At 36.4% G+C, this 18,803-nt stretch overlaps 1 protein-coding gene across 6 annotated transcripts in view; it reads right to left on the bottom strand.

The window, feature by feature from the left end:
• Nucleotides 1-18,541, bottom strand: part of LOC131433745 (formin-like protein) — a 105,952-nt gene extending 87,411 nt beyond the window's left edge. For 2 of the 6 annotated variants that reach the window (XM_058600334.1, XM_058600337.1), the window contains exon 1: nucleotides 17,603-18,149. The gene's annotated coding sequence lies outside the window, so the exon portion shown is untranslated. The other 4 variants (XM_058600336.1, XM_058600339.1, XM_058600335.1 and 1 more) reach the window with 4 other exon arrangements.
• Nucleotides 18,542-18,803: the final 262 nt, after the last annotated feature.

Below are 18,803 nucleotides of genomic sequence, written 5' to 3'. Positions count from 1 at the left end.
CCTATTCGTCACTAATGGCGCTACTTGTTGTCGTGCACGGTCCCTATACCACCACAGAATGACGAAAAATGCGTTTGAATGATTAATTCTTCTTTCATTAATGCGCGTTTGATTGAATTCAATTCATTGACAATATAACCAACGCATGGGTGCTCTTCGGTGCCTTCGCGAAATTCAAAACACTCGACTTCGGTGTTTAACGAAACTGAAAACACGCGGTTTCGGTGTATGCCGAAGCTTGAAACACCAGCACCGTGGCTTCGGCCATTTCGTTTCGTGTTCCTCTTTGTGCACTGGCACGCAATGACATTCTCAATACACGCGGTGGCGTGTATTGGGTTGTAGACCATGTTCGAAGATCATATGGCTGACACTTCCGGTAACAGGAATCTATTCGTCATAGTGACGTTAACGATAAATCACAGTTTTTATATACCACACAATTTTACTCAATCGAATAGAAACAACACATCTCACACTAAATAATGTTTTTCGCATATGAGATGATTAATGAAGGTGAGATAAAGGGGGTACCGTTACCCTACTTTTATCTCTACTACTGGTCGATCGTTAGTCCTGAGCGGAATCGGTGGCCTTCATTACCGTTCTTGCATTCACTTCCTCTTACATTTCACCCTCACATCAACTCACCCATCAGACATCCTTACAAAATAAACTGGATGAACATCGTTTGACAGCTATCAGTGATTTGCTCACATGTTCAGTCTATATTATTTTATTCTATTTCACAATGTTACATCTCATTCCCCTGTATTCTATGGTACACAAGCCACAAATAAACGTCAAAGATAAACTTGATTTTTCGTTCATCTGCTGTCATCATGTGAAACCCAATTGGGATACGTTCACTTCACTTAATTTCCACTTCACACTGGTAATAAGGGCCGGTAGCATGAAAATGAAACATAAAACAGAGCTCAGTTAAGCCCTACCGGCCTCTCCAACCCCGGATGTTGGAGCGTAATGCAATCAACATCTTATTCAAGTCGTTCCATATCTTTTTCATTTAATTCAATAACGAAGCTAAAAGCTGTAACGCATTTCTTCATCAAATTGTAACGCTAATTGATTGTATCTGATGATGTTTGCAATACCGTCAAGCCCATCAATCACGGTAGGGTGAAACCGCATAACCAATTTTCTTCAACTTAGATTCAAATGAAAGGTCCTATAGTCCCATAGCCTGCTATTGAAATTCATTCTGATCCAACTTCCGATTCCGGAGTAACGGGGAAAAATGTGAAAAAATTGAAAAAAAGTGCACTCGATTTTCACAAGCTTAGGTTCAAATGAAAGGTCTTACAATCTCATAGAATTTCATCCGGATAGAACTTTCGGGTTCAGAGACTAATAAGTGTAAAAATTTCATTTCCCTGAGCTTTCTGAATACATGACACTAAAAAATCGAGCAAAATTCAACTTTTCAACTAGCCGTATAATTCTTTAATTGAACAAAAACCAAATACATTGTTCAGGGTACAGCGGATCTTCATTTCCGGTTCCGGAAGTATCGAAAAAATGTTCGTGTACTCCAAACCCGACAACATTCTAATTCCTCAGAAACGGTTGGAGTGATTTTCACAAGCTTAGATTCAAATGAAAGGCTTTATGTTCCCATAAATAAGTGTAGAATTTTGTGCGGATCCGACTTCCGGTTCCGGAAATACAGGTTTAAGTGTGTATGAAGTTTCAACCCATCATTTAGAGCGATAATGCAAAACAAGGAAAAAATCTTCTAAATTTGGCTCAAAATTGTTTCAATTTCTAGGTTGTTTTAGTTGCTGGTCAAATGAACTGAGCTGTACTTAGCTATGCCGGTGTACAGTTCTCGGTTCCGGAAGTCCCAGCAATAGTGGTAAAAAACTTAAAAAACGGATTTTTCGTTTTTTTTTCTCAGAAACGGCTGAGAAGATTTTAACAATTAGAGACTCAAATGAAAAATTTCTTACTCTTATATGCGAAAGAAAACGAAGAATTCCTATAAATTTGGCTCAAAACTTTTTATAAATTGGAAAGGTTATACTAGTGTATGCTGGAACAAACTGTTTTGTTCTTTTTTCAAGATTCAAATACAAGTTTTTTGAAGAATTACTTAGTAATATTTATGAAAACATGAGGTTATATGAGAAAGGCATCGTTACACCACTAGATGGATTGGGAAGAGAACTCTTATGGTTACTTGGGTAAACCTGCCTCATAAGCGTAGATTTCTTAGGTTTCATTTCTGTCTCTTCTCCTTACCTATTGGAAATAATCTCTATTGTGTCAACATTAATAGCAGTATATCCGAAGTAGCTGGTTTTAAAAATTTAGTATGTTACCTCCAATTACACTGGTTTTTGGAACTAAATATATTTTCTAAATAATTGTATTTAGTGGATAATGCACGGAGTCTGTGAAGCCGGATTTCAACCAGATTCTAGGAAACCTGTATGTGACTGCCAAGGTTAAGCGCGATGATCCCGAGATTCTTCAGACACAGATGATGTCGAAGTTCGCCAAGAAGTTCTTAATTAGGCGACATTTGGTTTTGCTGCAAGCACCATGAATCGACAGGTATATTTGGTACAGTGTCTCCAAAGGTGGCACCTTAATTTTTGTTAAGGGGGTAGCACCAATTTCGAACAAAAATATTTTTTTTTTCACAACAAAATTTTTTTTCTATCTCATTTTGTACAAAAAACATTTGAAGTATTTTTGCTGAAGATATAAATTGTGCAAAAAAAAATATTTTTTGGGATATATTCATTTTATTTTAAAAACTATTTTTTTGGATTTATCTACGTAGAATCTACCTCTATTACCTAAGTATCTACTACAAAGTGTGCGTAAACACGCATAAACATGTTTATGCTTGCACGCGCAACTTAAGCAAATTGTTGAGATTTTTATTTTGTTTACTTTTTGACAATTAACAATATTAGAAAAAATCTAAGTGGAACTCGATGCAATTTTTTTAAGCCTTTTCAAAGTGGGTTTTAAATATTGAAAATCCGAAAAATTATCAAAAGTTCAACACATATTAAAAAAATGGAAAAATGTTTTCCAATCAAAATATGAAAAACTATTGCAAAAGTATAAACCTTTACGAAGAAATTTCATTTTTAAACGTGTAAATAAATTGAGTTATCGCGAAGCAACACGTTTTTTAAGATGATATGTTGATCGTGCGACGCTCACTTAGAGATGGGCGAAACAGCTCATACCGGTAAGCATCTCCGAACCGATCAGCTCACTAAAGGGAATCAATTCAATGTATCAGCTCTTCAGCTCATTTAAATTCAACTGAAGGTTTGTTTTGAGCGCCGTTTTTCTTTCATATGCATGATCGAAAACATTGATGCACAAAGAACAATGTGTGCAAACTAACTTGTTTGCGAATTATTATTATGTCATATTTGAGAATATCTACAAAAGTGGTATTTCTGAATGTACCTTAGCCTATTGAGTGAGAGGTAAGATTTCTTATTGACAACGGCTCATTCAATCTGTTAACGAAGGATAAATACACATTTGGAAAAACGAACAAAAGCTCATGCACACATTTCTTCTCATTTATAACTCGCTCTTCAAGAGCCGAACATCCGTTCAGCTTGTATTAGCTTGTTTCCACCTTACCAGCAGGGATGCGAGGTCATTTTTTTTTTTAATCTGTGATCAAGCCAAAAATCTGTCTGTGCAAAATCTGTGCACGTTTCCTCGTTTCCATAATAACTAATCGGAATCATTTTGGTAAGCAAAAAAAAGGTCTCACTATTTCCTAACGCTCTGTAATTTTTGGTGCTAAACTGTGATCAAGTTCAAAAATCTGTGATCGATTTCAGAATCTGTGTAAATCTGTGACCATTTTCAGAAATCTGTGAAAATCTGTGCCATTTTTTAAAATCCACGCAAAAGGTTGAAAATCTGTGAACCTGGCATCCCTGCTTACCATTGCGGTGAACTGGTGAGCTGTGGTTCTTTTAAAAAGAGCTGTGAGCTATCAGCTCTTTTTAAAGATTCGATTAACTGGAATAGCTCAGGAACGAACTGCCAATCTCTACGCTCACTGCAAAAGTGAGTTACAGAAATAGCAGACGCGTGACACCCTCCGTTTCGTAATCATGCATGGTTTCAGCACGGCCATAGTGAAAATGAGTCACACGAATAATACTCAGGATATTCTTATTATAAAATAAATTGGATTAGGAATATAATTTCCTAAAAATATTGTGAAAGTTTGCTGCATTAAGTTGCATATTTCGCTTCGGTACAGTTTCCTAGGTAAAAATAGGTAAAATGATGTATAGCTTTTTCAGAAAAGAATAAACCTATGCACCTTCTACAAAACTATTGGATTTTATATTGTCTACAATTATTCTAAACAAAGTATGTATAAAAAAATAACTTGAAACAAGTTATGATTAGAAAACTAGTTTTAAGGGGGTTGTCATAATTCAATAACTAAAACTAACTTTGGAATGGCCTAAAAAAAGTTCCACCCTTGCACTACCTTCAATAAAAATATGGGATTTTTTATTTTCTTCAATTATTCCAAACAAAGTATGCATAAAAAAATAACTCGAAACAAGTTATGAATAAAAAATTGATTTTAAGGGGGTTGCCACAAAAACGCTTTGTATATCTGAAACGGCGCGACCTACACTTTTGGTATATTTGACAAAGTAAATTATTTTTAATAGTTCTAAAAGTTTGTCGAAGAAAAAAAAATTCTATCTCTTCAGAAAAAAAAGTTATGGTTATATTTTTTTATCAAAGTAGGCCATGAACAATCAGGGATAGAATCAAATTACGCGGTATATATTTGTAAATAAATTCTTATAAGCAACTATATGCATTAAAAGAACGGTGTGGCAGCTACTGATTTATGTCCACGTTTTTATTGATTCGAACCACTGTGCGATGGTCCGACAATTCCGCTGGCAGGATTTAGCATCATGCTACTACACGAAGGACGTACTGTAGTGGTATAAGACAAATGATATCGATATCCTGCCGAAAGGTCTGAGTCCCCCAAACACTCCGGAACTGCGCGCGATAGAAAAATACTGGGCCAACGTGAAGAACAACCAAAATTTGTGAAGAATGTAGAAGAAACGAAGAAAGCAAGGATTCATGTTTAAAGAATTCGGAATGATTTCAAGACTAACTTCATTAGTCTCATTTTACTCCCTGAAAATGTGGTGATAATAGGATAAAAATTCGAATTTTGAGTGAGTTTTGTGTTTCCGGATTTTACCATTTTCACCCTTTTTACCAATTACCATTTGAAGAGATTTCATTAAATATCTAACAGCAATATTTAATACCAGTTTGAGTAAGGTTGACAACAACGCACTAAATATGTCTCTGGAAATACTTCAACAATGCGTGAAATATTTCGTAAACTGATGAACGTATGTATGTTCATTGTGTAAATTTAATTTTTGGTGATACTATGAGCTTTAAAATCGGAGATGGTGTCGAAAGAAAAGCAAGCAAATAATAAATAAACAGAATGTGACGGCTAAAACCCGGGTTCACAAATTGTATCGTAAATGTTCAACGATGTTTTCCTGAGTGATAACGGACTATGAAACTTATGTACTTCAATACTTTAAGAGCTTTCCGCATGTCATGCAACGGAACGGCATAGAGGAGCATATCAGGATGAAGAAAAATATGGCCAAGTTTCCTAAAAATATTAGGTTTGGCAGGAAATATGCAGCTGTGATCGTGTAAGCCAAAGTTTCATCACTACCGGAACGGTGAACAAAGAAAAATACCGGGAACGGATATAGCGTGGTGGGTAAGTCAATGCCTTTTAGGCACCCCACCTGGGTTCGATTCCCAACCCCGCACATAAGGGTCAAAACGTTTTTCTGGCCCGAAAAGGTGAATGACCTGTAGGTTAAAACCTCTATAATTGAAAGAAGGAAATATACCCTGAAAAATGCCTAAAGGAGCGACGACACCATGATAACTCCCTCGCTATTCTGGCCTAATTTAGAATCTTTTTTTTTTTCCATAAAACGTTTATTTCTTAAGGCAATTTACATAAGTTAGCACTTTCTTCGCCGTATCATAACTTTTACATAGAATTCTTATCCTAATATAATACTAATATAGTCATAGCGATTTGAGTTTAATAAACCATATTCATCTTGTTTTTTTAATATCATATTAGTTATTTCGTTATTTATTATTAAATCTACTAAGAACATTATTTGAACCAAGCGATTAACAGCTATAAATTAAAAAATAAGCTGAAATTTTTATACATTTTGTTGTTGATTTCGTAACCTATTTTGAATTTATTTTTATCATCACATCATTTTTATTAAAATTTTGCTATTGGATGAACTAATGGACGCAGTAGGAGTCAGAACTAACCCTCAAAAGGGTCAATTATTAAATTGAAACTTCAATTGTCTTTATGAAATGATAAAGAAGTTTCATGTAAGAAAGGTCACGACAAGCAAGAATGTCTTGAACTGGGACATTGGATAGCCTACCTTGGGTACGCAAGGATTTTAATAGTTGAGATCCAACATCACGATACTCCACGCATGTCCAAACGACATGATCAATATCGCGATAGCCTTCGCCACAAGCACAATGATTAGTTTCGGAAAGTCCAATTCGAAGGAGATGTGCATCTAACGTGTAGTGATTGAACATGAGTCTCGACATCAAACGAATGAAGTCTCTACTCACATCCAGTCCCTTGAACCATGCCTTTGTCGATATTTTTGGAATGATTGAGTGCATCCACCGACCAAGATCATCTCTATCCCAAGAAGCTTGCCAGCTGGCAAGTGTTCTTTGGCGAGTCGCGCTGTAAAATTCGTTGGAAGCAATCGGTCTCTCACCCTCAATAGCACCACGTTTGGCAAAACTATCGGCTCTTTCATTGCCTGGAATGGAGCAATGAGCCGGGACCCAAACTATTGTGATTTGATAATTATTATTCAATATGTCGTTCAGACCCTGTTTTATTTTGCCCAAGAAAAACGGTTCATTTTTGCCAGCAGCGTTTGAGCGAATGGCATCAATTGCACTCAGACTATCTTTGAAGAGAAAATAATGGTTTGGAGATAATGTGACGATTACTCTCAAACTATAATGAACTGCTGCTAACTCTGCTATATAAACAGATGCAGGTTCTTGAAGCCTAAAGGAGACCGAAACATTATTGTTGAATATACCAAACCCAGTAGTCTCTTCGATTCGTGATCCGTCCGTTTCTCAGAGTCAATATGCCTGAACTTACTTGAAAATACTTTTGGAATTTCCATCGAGCGTAGGTGTTCCGGGATTCCACGCACTTCACGCTGCATGGATGTGTCGAAAAATAAAGTTGAGTCATAATTTGGAATCTTGTCACTACGCTAAAGATGATTTGGAAAGGTATATAGCAAATGGAGTCCATGTTGTACTAAAAGAGATAGAATCACTGAGCTACCCGGAGTTACGATCAATCGAGTGGTGTTGGGCTCTCGTGAAGAGAGAACTCTCTCAATCTAGATAACAACTGCAAAAAAATTTCGAAAATTTTCGACAAAAGCAGCTAAATCGGTTGCAGAGAAGTCTGCGCAGTTCTTAGTTTTAGGATGACTAATAAAAGCACCTTGAATTGAACTAACAGCAAATTTGTTTTATTCCAAATTTAACCTGTCCAGATTTTGTCGCGGACAAGCCTTAATCCACAGTTACAAGCTAATACTAGCAGCATCAAAACACAAAAGAGAAATCATTTAAGTTTAACATTTCAGTGCATACAATTGAATCAGATCAGAGTACAACAGCTAAGTTTTATTTATTATCGGAAGAATAGCAATCGCTCTCGCTGCACGCACGCTTTCAGTTCACTACACTCTATTAGCTATAACCGACTACGTCCGGTGTATACGTTCCGATCTGGCTCGAGAGTTCTCGAGACTGGAAATCTTTTGTCATGAAACGATAAGCCCACGTGAAAATTTGCATGAAACTATAAATGACTGTAAAGTGTTATTCCCATCTTGGTTTCGTTGAGCCGTACTACTTCCTTCGCGTAATGTCATAGCACGCCACATGCCTAAGTACTAGTGTCGGGATATAAATACAACAACCGTCGAGGCAGTTGCGCTCTTATGCAGCTAGAAACGTTTTATGTTATATGCTAGAACAGAAGGAACCCCACCCCTCTTCTGCGGTGGATTGACAGAAATGCAGAATCCCGGTCTACATCTTGATATACGCTTAAAATCATCAAACGAAAAAACATAATCAACGCGTAGAGGTCGACCAAGCCCTAGATGGAACTGTAGGTCCACAAATAAAAGCAGATGTTAGAGAAATTACGTGCATGCTGCACAAGTGTTTTAGGTTCACTAAACGGTTTGAGGGAGAGTCAGTTTGCATGGGGAAAACATGATTGTTGATTTAATGTTGATCTGTTTTTTTTTACATAATCATCCATTCTAATAAGCCAAGCATTGTACTTGTCACCTATAGGAATGAACTACAATTATTATGTAAATTTCTCCTTCGACACCCTCAGACCACCAACGGTGAACAGACTGCAAACTTATCAACCAAAGAAAAGTATTCAGACGCACCAAAAAAAACTGCATCGTTTTTTTTTCGCTCATGCCTTTTCACGTCTGTGAAATGCATATTTGTTCTACATGCATTCGCGTTGCATTGCATGACCATTTCAATAGACAGTCGCAGACCGGTTTTTGGCTGCACCAATACCAAAGAACAATACTAACAAGGCACAACACTAGCGAATAAACGCCTTCTCGCATAAATTGGAAGCATCCTTTTAGTTGATGTTCGTTCCATTCATGCCGCTGCATGCACATTCGTGTACAGTGTGCACACATACACCAGCAGAACCGGTTGATTGGTCCTTGTTGTGGTTGCGAGTCGATCATCAAACGTTCCAATGCGGCTAGTTCTCGTTCGTGTTTCTTTTTCATTTCCAATTTGGTTCGATATTGTTATTTTGATTCGTTTGCATTTAGGTTTATTCGTTCAACAATGCATATTTTCGAATGCCTGTACATATCTACGCTGTACATAGCTACGAGTCATCATCAGCATAACAAACGAAGGCTTCACTGCTCATTTTATTAAAACAAACGCGAAATCTGCTGTTTCCAAGAAATGAAAAACAGATATGGCAAGTAACAACCCTTTAGACAATAAGTTGAAACCTACAGGAATTGTAATACTGTTTCAGAACATTTAATAGAATCTTAATGAATATATTTTAACAAACCTGTCACTAAAAAGTTAAAATACACCTACGCTTGGTAATGATTTGGGTACACTAGTGAGATAGATATTCGATTTCGGAGTAGCGTATTGAAAACATCATTGCATAAAAATCGGAAAAGCAAACATAAAAAATATACCACAAGTAGTTTGACTAGTTTTATATTGTACTTTGGTACAAAACAAAGTTTATGGTTGAATATGTTTCTAAATTAGTCATTAGTCATCAAACTTTATGAAAGATTTGCGAATTTTTAACACCGAACACGCGTATGAAAATAAAATCAAAAAAATATCGAATAAAGGTTCAAACAATGATTAGTATGATGTTAATGCACGAAGTCTTCTTGAATTAATTTTTTATCAGTACCCAACGGGAAAACATGTTAGAAAAGGACTGACGAAAGAAACAGCAGAAATAAATATTAGCAAAAAACGGGGGTAATGTCACAGGCAGAACGGAATACTAATAAAACTGACATACTTCTTTTACATTTCCGAATATATACAATCCTTCGTATTAGTTGATTGTGTGAATTTTGCAACTTCTACTGTTTCGCTTCCAGAACTGCCACTTACAAAACTTCGCTTCCAGAACTTGAAACTTCTACTGCTTCCATCTATTCTAAAGTACAACTTATTAACTACAAACACATTCTACCATACCATTCAATAATGCGAATCAAATAGGAGAAGAAAAAAAACAAACAATGTTGTAGTAGAGGAAAACTTTCCCTGCTCCACGATTGGTTCTAGGAGATTTCAATTCACTCGGAATGATGTGGGGTTCCGTTTACAATGGTAGCAGATCATCTTTAATATATAATATTTGCGACAATTTTAGCATGACGGTATTAAATATGGGTAGCATGACACGGATCCCAAGACCTCCTGCACGTCCAAGTGCATTAGATTTATCTCTTTGCTCGACTTATATTCGACTAGATTGCACCTGGAAAATATTGCCTGATCTACATGGTAGCGATCATTTACCAATCATCATCTCAATTAGCAGTAATAAAGGCATTGTTAATTCAGTTAATATTCCATATGATTTGACAAAAAATGTTGACTGGATTAAATACCAAAGTAGTATCTCAAGTACCTTGAACTCAATGAAAGAGCTCCCCCCACTTGAAGAATATGACTTCCTCGTTTGTTCGATTCTGGAGGCCGCAGAACAAGCCCAAACCAAACGATTTCTTGGGCCAACGTTTAACAGAAGGCCTCCAAACCCTTGGTGGGACAAAGAGTGCTCAGATGCTAAACACGCTAAACAAAATGCTTTCAAGACGTTTTTAAAACGAGGAGGAGGAACTCCTCAAAATTTTGAAAAATTCTTGACTTTAGAAACCAAGTACAAGAGCATACTTCGGGCCAAGAAATGTAGCTATTGGGAACATTTTGTCGAAGGTTTGTCAAGAGAAACCTCAATAAGCACTCTTTGGAATGAGAGTGAGGAATACTCGAATCGATGGATATTTGATTTTGCGAGGAAAATTTGCCCAGATTTTGTTCTTTCGCATAGAATTATTAGGGAGTCTTCTCCAAATAATGGTTCCATTGATAACCCCTTTTCAATGATGGAATTTTCCATAGCTCTCATGTCTTGTAACAATAACGCTTCTGGGTTGGACAGAAAATTAATTCAAATTGTTGAAAAATTTGCCCGACCTTGCAAAAAGACGTTTGTTGGAATTGTTCAACAAGTTTCTTGAGCAAAATATTGTCTCACCTTACTGGAGGCAAGTGAAAGGTATCGCCATTCAAAAGCCGGGAAAACCAGCTTCCAATCACAACTCATATAGACCCATTGCGATGTTGTCCTGCATCAGAAAGTTGTTCGAAAAAATTATTCTTCGACGTCTCGACACTTGGGTCGAGACGAACGGTTTGTTGTCAGGTACTCAGTTTGGCTTCCGTAGAAATAAAGGAGCGAATGATTGCCTTGCATTACTTTCGTCTGAGATCCAAATTGCCTTCGCTCAAAAGCAACAAATGGCATCTGTATTTTTAGACATTAAAGGAGCATTTGATTCAGTTTCCATTGATGTTCTTTCAGACAAGCTCCATCAACATGGACTTCCAGCGATTTTAAATAATTATTACCACAACCTTTTGTCAGAGAAATGCATGTATTTTTTACAAGGCGATTTGGCAACATTCAGAATTAGCTACAAGGGTCTCCCGCAAGGCTCATGCCTCAGTCTGCTCCTGTATAATTTCTATGTAAACGACATTGACAGCTGTCCAGTAACCCCATGTACACTAAGGCAATTGAAAGATGATGGGGTGATTTCAGTTACTGGATCCAAAGCTATTGATGCCTTAGATAACTTGTCCGTTTGGGCTGTTCATCTGGGTATCGAATTCTCGGCAAAAACAGAGCTGGTCGTTTTTTCAAGAAAGCATGATCCCGCGCAGCTTCAGCTTCATATGATGGAAAGAATGATCCAACAGGTTTTGACTTTCAAATACCTCGGGTGTGGTTTGGTTCCAAATGCACGTGGGGAGGACACATTAGGTATCTGATAACAAAATGCCAACAAAGAGTAAATTTTCTTCGAACAATAACAGGATCTTGGTGGGGTGCTCATTCGAAAGATCTAACAAAATTGTATCAGACAACGATACATTTAGTGATGGAATATGGATGCGTTTGCTTTCGTTCCGCTGCAAACTCTCATATTATCAAACTGGAGCGAATTCATTATCGTTGTTTGCGAATTGCTTTAGGCTGCGTGCATTCGACACATACAATGAGTCTTGAAGTTCTGATGGGAGTTCTTCCATTGAAAGATCGTTTTTGGGAGCTTTCATCGCGACTGCTAATAAGATGTGAGGTACTGAATCCCCTGGTTATTAATAACTTCGAAAGGCTAGTTGAGCTTCAATCTCAAATAAGATTCATGACAGTATATTTTAACCATATGTCACAGGAAATGGACCCTTCAAGATATATTCCTATTCGTGACAGCCTCCTAAATGTCCCTGACTCAACTATATTTTTCGACACATCCATGCAGTGCGAAGTGCGTGGAATCCCGAAACACCTACGCTCGATGGAAATTCCAAAAATATTTTCAAGTAAGTTCAGGCGTATTGACTCTGAGAAAATATTTTACACGAACGGATCACGAATTGAAGAGGCTACTGGGTTTGGTATATTCAAAAAATAATGTTTCGGCTTCATTTAGGCTTAAAGAACCTGCATCTGTTTTATAGCACCAGTTCATTATAGTTTGAGTGTAATCGTCACATTATCTCCAAACCATTATTTTCTCTTCACAGATAGTCTGAGTGCAATTGAAGCCATTCGCTGCTGGCAAAAATGAACCGTTTTTCTTGAGCAAAATAAAACAGTGTCTGAACGACTGAACAATAATTATCAAATCACAATAGTTTGGGTCCTGGCTCATTGCTCCATTCCAGGTAATGAAAGAACCGATATTTTAACCAAACGTCGTGCTATTGAGGGTGAGATTTTTGAGAGACCGATTGCTTCCAACGAATTCTATAGCGCGTCTCGCCAAATAACAGTTGCCAGCTGGCTAGCTTCTTGGGATAAAGATGATCTGGGTCGGTATCGACAAAGGCATGGTTCAGGGGACTGGATGTGAGTAGAGACTTCATTCGTGTGATGTCTAGACTCATGTCCAATCACTGCACTTTAGATGCACATCTCCTTCGAATTAGACTTTCCGAGACCAATCATTGTGCTTGTGGCGAAGGTTATCGCGATATTGATCATGTCGTTTGGACATGCGTAGAGTATCGTGATGTCAGATCTCAACTAATAAATTCCTTGCTTAGCCAAGGTAGGCTATCCAATCTCCCAGTTCGAGTTATTCTTGCTTGTCGTGACCTTTGTTACATGAAACTTCTTTATCATTTCATTAAGTCCATTGGAGTTCCAATTTAAGTCTTATTTTATGTTAGACTGTTTTCTCTTCCATGAGTTCAACTAATTAGTAACTATATGATATTGAATAAAAGTAATGAACTGATACAAACAAACCTGAAACAGTTACACTCATTTGATAAAAACAGTGTTTAGATAATGAATACCAACATACTAATATTATATTCGAAATGTTCTAGGTTTAAAGTACTATGTATTGTGGATGCCACGGCGAAGAAAAACTTATGTATATTGCCTATGGAATAAACGTATTCATGAAAAAAAGGAAAACTTCTTTGGAAATATTTTAATGGTTCTAGAAAGAACCGTTTTGCGAAATTTATCCAATGTTTGTTTGAATACTTTTAGCAATCATATATTTATCTACACCAGAACCAAAATTCTGAGCCTGGATTCGTGAACTGACACTGATTTCAAAAACTAACTACGAAATATGTAACAGGTTCAGAATTCAGTTGCGTAATCCTGATTCGGAATCCAGATCGAGAGTTGTGTTAGTGAATTTAGTTCCAGAATGATGAAATTAAACTCATTTTCGAAATCCAGAAATTATAAATTCTGAACATGAACTTCAAACTGAAACTAAATCAAGTTGGTGTTGAGTTAATTATGGTTATCTAACACTGTTGTAAATTTTATCATAAATTGTTTATCACATTTATGATGAGATAGAGAAAGAATTATGTTGTTGCGTTTAGTAAAACTCGACATATTTACGATTAAGTTCTATCCATTCTTCCACAAGGCGAATTCTAAAAAGACGCTCCATAGTAAAGTCAAACGTGTTCACATCAAAAATATCACAGATATGGGGCTCTATAGGAAAAATTAGGAATTCGAGTCTCGTCTCTATGGTAAATTACTGCAAATTTTCTTCCCTGCTATTCCACTCGTTAGTCTTTTTCCAAAACTATTTTGTATACAACATTTTCACAACAAAGTGCTATCTATATTGTATACAACATTTTCAATCCGGTAGAAGATGCTACAAGAAATCGTGTCTCTCAATGCATGAACCGTGAGAGAATTTTTCTATATTTCTTCGCTCCACTTCATACTCCGAGTATTTCACGTCCTTAAAGATATTTACAGTCTGATAATGATCGTTACTGTGTGGAATTTCCCAAGAGAGAATCGCAAGTTGACAATTATCGCAGAAAATCGAATCGATGATTCGACTTGATGATTCTTATACTAGGTTGCAACATTTCAAAACCCTTGTGTGTTGCTAGTGAGCGTTCATTGATACGATAAAAACCATCCTTGGTTGCCACATTATGAAATCATTTTAAATCATATCAAACAAACTGTTACTGATGGAGTGATTGATATCCGACAACATGTATCACTGACTTGTATCGATACAGTTTTGTACGTCAATTAACTTGAGTATAGAGTATTGTTAACAATTGCCAGTTATGCAAAAAATTTTTAACTCACTTACAGGTGGATTAATGACAACTTTGATTATATTAAAAGAAGCGGATTGTATCAAACAGAAATTCTTCTGACGACATAAATGCTCCAAAATCAACCCCTGAAGCACAAATAAAAAATACGTGTTTTAAAATGATTGAGACCACTGTGCAATGGAGTGAAAAAATACAATCGCTGTTAACATTGAAGCAGTATAAAATTCGTCCTTCGATACATGAACTTGAAACGTTGAAAATCAAATTCTATAAGGAGTTGAAAGTAAATCAAATTCTATAAGGAGTTGAAAGTAATGTAATTCTATAGGGAGTTGGAAGTAACCGAACACAATATGTGGAATACGATAACATAAATTACATCATATCAGTGTATATGGAGGATGGTGTGCATAGACGTGCGTGTGCATGGTCGGCCTTCCTCTACTAGTGATGATTTTATTCGATGAACCATGTCGCAGTACGGAAAGATTCTGTCCATCGAAAGTGGAAGAATTTCTTCCTCGACGTCAATAATGGCTTACTTTTGTTGCGCAAGCGTTTAAAGCTATTCCTTGTTATGTGACTTTCAGTCAGGACACACAGCTTCCACGAAAATCGCTGGTCATCTACGATAATTAGTTGGCTGATGCCAATATTTCCAGAGTGTTGTTCTTTACGGTAAGCATTGTGAGAAACTGGACTATAAGAGAGCTATATCTAAGGCCAATCAAGTAACTTTTGCACTGGTCTCAAACAGCTTCAATTCTTTTGAGACAGAACTTAGCAACAGTAAAACGTTCTCATTAAATGAACGCAATGCCTGAACAAATAACAACATTAAGGCGATAAAACTCGACAATGTTTTCTGGCAAAAACAGCAAAGCCGAACTAATGTACAAGGGCGTGAATAGTGGATCAAAATTTATTCTCTAATATCAGAAAGTCTAAGAAATTTTTTATATTTCCTTCACATAGAAAGTTCGAAATCAACACAGTTCCATGAGAAGTGTTTGTTTGATGAAACTACCCTGGGTCAGTTTCAGTTTTCTCAAGCGAAAACGACATTAGGAAAACCGTCGCTGTTGAAATACACAAAAGCACTTGTTTCCGCAACAGACTAGAGGAATTTATTTCTAATAATACATCTGTGCTCAATATTAATTGTTGTCGTTGACTTTGTTCAAGAACAAAGTTCACTCAATGTTCATGATTGGGATGAGAAAAACATGTTTACAAACACGAATCAGGCCCTAATGAGATGATTAAACTCGTCGGTTAGTGACATGAAGCCTTTCTCTTGGGTAGGATTTATCTAGTATCTAGTTTATTTTTGTGTGTAGATGCTGTTAGTTTTCTAACAATTATATTCGTTCGTCCATTCAAGTTGCTAGTTACTCTTCGTTTTCCGGTTCCGGAAGTACTGGAAATAGTTATCAAACACTCCAAAACTAAGGTCACTTCGATTGCTCTGAGATGATTAAGCCGATTTTCACAAATTTAGATTCAAGTGGGAGGTTTTACACCCTGATAGTTCGACGTCAACATTTCATAAGGGCACATAAACCAATGAGAGTTTCTCTTTGTTAATATCTCCTTAATTTTTACGTGTACTTTAAAAATATTCGTATAGAATGAAAGACAATATTCCCATGTTACTAACAGTACTAAATATATAACGAACATTCGTATAATAACGCAGATATAGTCAAAAGAGAAAGTAAACAAAGATTATCTGTTAATTTGTTTTATGCCCATTTGAAATGTTGACGTCGAGTTGTCTGTTCATTTATCCGGGTCCGACTTTCGGTATTATAGGGAGGTGAGTGTTGAAAAATTTCAAGTTTTCATTTTAAATAACGATGCCGAAAATGCGAATGTTATAAACTGTCCCAACATCATGGCCGAAGAAACTTTCTGTATCCGTTCCGGGCTCCAGTTTTGGATATTCCGGAACTTTCATCAATTCCTCATATTAACAAAACAATAATGAGAAAGACATCAGTGCACCGGAAGGTGGATTAAAACAGATTTTATAGTTGGTAGGACTTATAGACTCTGCAGTATCTACCTCGGATATGCATCAAATTCTGGAAAAAAAACTATAGTTCCACGACAAGAGGTGAATTACAAGTGACAGTTACTTTTTGTTTACTCCTCTTTCACGAATTATCGGATTGATTTTATATTTGATGCTTAACTCTTCGCATAATTTTCAAGGTAAAACTAAAAATGTTCGAATAATATTGGGTTTTAAATAAATTGAAAGGGAAAGTAAACAAAGAAAGGCTCTCATTTACAGTTGGGCCCTTTTATCGTGAGACGATAGCATTGTACTTATTTCCAATTATGTAAATTTGTTCAAAAACTCCTTCAAAAATAGTCTACCAAGACTTAGAGAACCTGGGCAAATAGAAAATTGAAACAATTAAAATATTACGGAACGTCAATCGATTGTCAACAGCTTTCAATTATTTGAATTTTTAGGGTTAGCGTTTTTCTGATCATACAATTTATACTGGAATTTTATAGTTGACATAACTCTACCACTAGCTCCACAACTGGTACGCGGATTCAAATTAAATTAAATACGACGCTGTGTGACATTTCATATTAAATTAAAAAAACTAGCGAAACTCGATACATTTTTTGAGTCGTATAGGCTAACAATATCCTTAATCAGCTTAGCTCCACTATCAATCTTTTAAATCAACATGAAAGAATTCGCTTTGTTTCTTTGCGCGACTATAACAGAAATATTGCACAATTTCCACAGCAAAATCGGTGTGATATTGTTAATTGTGGGCCGAATAAGAAAAAATCTAGTGACACGACTAATCAGTTAAAAATTGGTACTCTTGTCATACACAAATTATCTCACCTTGACGAGCTGAGTCGAATTGTTTTGATCGATTGAAATTCCATTTCTTATCTTTTTGAGCAAAAACAATTGCGATACTTTTGAAAATTGAAAGTCTTTTTCTAATAATTTCTAAACACTAACCTGCAGGAATCGATATGGCAACGCTGGGGTAAGAAGCTTTTCGATTTCAGTACATAGAATCCTACTACCAGCAGAACGTTCAAGCAGTATGAAGGGCAGACTACGATGAAGGCGAATAACATACACTGGGAGAGCCACCAAGCAGAGCAATCAGAATGCAACACCAGATTTAGATTCTGATAATATTCCGCTCTCTGCTGTTCAAATTCCCAGAACCGTTCTGCAGGAATGTGTATGAAGTCTGAAGTTTTAAGCAATATGCTCACTTTTTTTTGATGCGCCGGCACTTAACTCAGAATTATTCATGCAATTTTAACAGCTTTCACATTGCTCATTCACATAACGATTACAAATAAACTGAAATTAAAACATTTTGAGCTGGCGAATAGTACCATCAAACTGATAGGAATTTTAAGTATTAGTATTTTCAGAAATTATTCAATCTTTAACGTATATTTCTAACCCATCAAAAATCAACAGGTTACTTGGTTTACGCAAATTGTGCATGTTTTGCAGTGCTTCAGGTCAGACACAGAAAACAACTAGCTTATAACTGTTGAGCATTCTGCTCAAGCTATTTCGGATTGCTTTGAATAATTACCGGTAGATTTGGTTATAGTTCGTCAAGAACCAAAAACATGATTCACACACAATTTGCAATCAAAAACCAGAAACAGTTTTTTTGCTTTTCAACTTGCTTTAATACACATCCAGTAAGTAGTAATACTAGCATACTACGCTGTCGATGGTCTCGAGAACAACTCAAACCCGTCAGCAGACAGATCACTGGTATGTGCTGTGCTCAGCGGGGTATGTACAATCAACTCTATACACTCTACACCAGTTTTTAGTTCAATCACATCCAGCGCCGATCACTCTCAGATACCAACCTCACATCACAACATTCTCCAGCGAACTGACTCAATTGTGTCCGTGTTGCGAACTACGATGAGATGCAAAGAAAAAAAAAGCTGAACAAACAAGCTGAACCGACGTCACTAATACAAGCAGTGATCTGAAGTATTCGTTCATAGCGGTACAATGGCGAACGTAAATGGTTAAAAGTTTGTTGAATAATCCAGCAAAATTTTGAGATTGCAGCGATGTTGATTAGAAATTTTTTTCTAAAAATAAAAGATTGAGCTTGGTTGATTTTTTGTCTGATCTCGGATATGTTATTAATATTTAATATTTAGGACTT

The sequence above is a fragment of the Malaya genurostris genome, chromosome 3 (assembly GCF_030247185.1).
Source record: "Malaya genurostris strain Urasoe2022 chromosome 3, Malgen_1.1, whole genome shotgun sequence".
In the NCBI taxonomy this organism is placed as follows: domain Eukaryota; kingdom Metazoa; phylum Arthropoda; class Insecta; order Diptera; family Culicidae; genus Malaya; species Malaya genurostris.
The sequence above is the reverse complement of the archived record's forward strand: the minus strand, read 5'-3'. Positions and strand labels throughout refer to the sequence as shown.